Source organism: Rhagoletis pomonella, unplaced genomic scaffold (genome assembly GCF_013731165.1).
Source record: "Rhagoletis pomonella isolate Grant_MI unplaced genomic scaffold, Rhpom_1.0 Rhpom_scaffold_00003, whole genome shotgun sequence".
Taxonomy (NCBI): Eukaryota; Metazoa; Arthropoda; class Insecta; order Diptera; family Tephritidae; genus Rhagoletis; species Rhagoletis pomonella.
In genome coordinates, this window is record NW_023458557.1 from 22,295,212 (window position 1) to 22,297,954 (window position 2,743).

General features: G+C 50.2%; 1 pseudogene; it reads right to left on the reverse strand.

The window, feature by feature from the left end:
• Nucleotides 1–2,743, reverse strand: part of LOC118736104 — a 38,994-nt pseudogene that overhangs the window by 12,168 nt on the left and 24,083 nt on the right.

The following is a 2,743-nucleotide window of genomic DNA, read 5'->3' on the forward strand; positions in this document are numbered from 1 at the left end:
TCACGCAGAAACACGATTAATGCTCCAAATGGTAAGGCAAGAGTACTACGTACCAAAGCTGAAACCTCTAATTAAAAAACGCATCTTTCAATGCAAAGTGTGCACGCTGTACAAGCAACAAACACGCACCCAAATAATGGCCGCTCTACCCCCTGAGCGCTGCAGTTTCTCACTCCCATTTTCCACAACGGGAGTAGATTTTGCTGGGCCATTCCACATTAAAGCATCGGTGCTAAGATCTACAACCCTTATCAAGGGATACGTTGCAGTTTTTGTCTACTTTTTCACAAAGGCAGTGCATCTCGAGCTATGCTCGGATCTTACAACCGAGGCTTTTCGAGCAGCATTCGCCCGCTTCGTTGGCAGACGAGGTTTTCCCTCAAAAATGATGAGCGACAATGGAAAAACGTTCATTGGCGCCCAGCGCGCAACAGAACGCGACTTCGTTAAATTCCTTAACGAATGTTCCGCAGACATTGTCAAAAAATATGCCCCTCAAGGCATCAACTGGCAATATATACCACCCAGCGCCCCCCACATGGGCGGCTTGTGGGAATCTGCAGTGAAAAGCTTTAAAATCCATTTAAAGAAAACCGCTGCAACCCACAAGTTCACTTTCGAAGAATTCACGACGCTTCTGGTGCGAATTGAAGCAGTCCTCAACTCGAGGCCTCTGTCCGCACTTTCTCAAGACCCAGCTGATATGACAGCACTTACTCCGGGTCACTTCCTTCGAGGTGCACCGCTATTGGCCATTCCCGAGCCTAATGCGGAAGACCTCTCTCTACTAAACCGGTGGGAGAAAGTCAAAGCACTTCACCGCCAATTTAGTCGCCGCTGGAAAGAAGATTACCTCAAAGATCTTCAGAAGAGGTACAAGTGGAAAACTCCACAACGCGACCCTCAGCCAGGCGACATCGTTGTGATCAAAGAAGATTCGCTCCCCCCCACCGAGTGGCGATTGGGACGAATCGAAAACGTTCGCCATGGCCCTGATAACCACATACGTGTTGTGGAAGTCCGTACACAAAATGGAGTTATCACGCGGCCACTTGTCAAACTGTGTTTCCTTCCAAAAGCACAATAAATAATTCTATACATCTTTTCCTTTTGTATATTAAGGGTCTTAACTTCCCGTTTAAATATTGTACCCAAGTACTCCGCGTTTCTCTGCCTTTGCTTCTACTTCCAGATTGAAGACACCATGGCATCGCGGAAGGCATGCCCCCTGGCTCCAACGGCAGAAACGGAGAACTGCCTCCAATGTCGGCTCTGCCACCAGTACCACGCGCTCAGGACGTGCCCGGCCTTTAAGGCCATGAAGCCACCGCAGCGATTGGCAGTATCCCGGGCGCAAGGGTATTGTGTCAACTGCCTCACCCACACAACCGGCGAGTACGATTCTCCAGGCAGCTGCAAGGTTTGCGGCTTAGCGCACCATACGCTGCTGCATGTGGCAGCTAACAGGCCCGCGCGCACTGGCCAACGGAAGCAGAAGGCCAACCGGCCCGCAGCGGCCACAAAGGCCCCAACGAGCGTAAAGCGGCGCGCACCGCCGAAGAGGAAGGCGCAGAAGAATACGCACAACCGCGGAAGGCAGGGGCCGCAACCACCGCGCAAAAAGACCGCCCAAAGGACGATCGCTCGCACCCCCCAAGGCCAGCAAACGGCCAGCTACCAGGGCCGCACCATTAACCGCGCCCTGGGCAACGCGATCCGCGCGCTGAAAGAACTGCAGGAGACCCTAAGCAGCGCATTCCTGCAGGGCCTACGTCAACTCCGAAAATAATTACCGAGCGCGCACGGCCGCCTACCATCATCGTGCCAACTTATGCCAAAGTTAGTTCAGCTATTAACGTCGGACATCGCGCACGCGCCCCTTCTAAAGGATTGTGCAAATAACTTCAAATAAGCCAACGCTAGGTTTATATATGTGTTCAATCAAAATAAAAATAAATTTGCGCTAAGCTTTATAACTTTTGAAAAGCTGGTAAATAAAACTGAACATTGTAAACCTTTTAAAATTCAAACCTAAGTGTTTCCTTTAAACGGAAATCAGTGCGTGTGTACCAAGTGAGTGCGAAGGGACCAAGCGAGAAGTATTCACCCTGCATTTTGCATAAATTTTGTAGCGAAGAAAACAAAAACAAAACACAGGGACAGAGAACTGTCAAATCGAATTAAGAATGTGACCTTGGGAATGGGGTGATTCGCGATCGCAATTGGGGCCCTAACAAAGTAATTCAGGATGCTGTGGGAAATGGTATGGATTAAAAATTATCGATATAAGTAAGATATGGTTTTGTTGTTGTAGCGGCGACAACAACCCCGCCCAGATCGGTTAATATCTCAGTCGTTGTCGTCAAGCTCAGCTAACGGAAGCCCCAAGAAGCGTGCAGCCTTAATGGGGTCGGTCCACAGGGACAAAGGCGTTGGCTGTGTGATTTTTTCCGGGCATACGAAGAAATGTTTCGAGTCGTGGGGGGTCTCTCCGCATGCCGGACACTCATTTGGCACATCTACATCTAATATGCTCAGGTATGAGTTTAACCTGCTGCAGTCGCCAGAGCAAAGTTGGGCTATTGTGGTTTTAAGCTCCCGAGGAAGATGAAGCTCCGCCTCGTCGATGTCAGGTGGCTGTGTGCCCAGAACGGCATTCACAGGTCGAGACTGACTGCCTGTGAATGCCGCTCAGGCCCTGGCGGTAAGCTGACGGGTACAAATATTGCTTTATGAGCCTCTG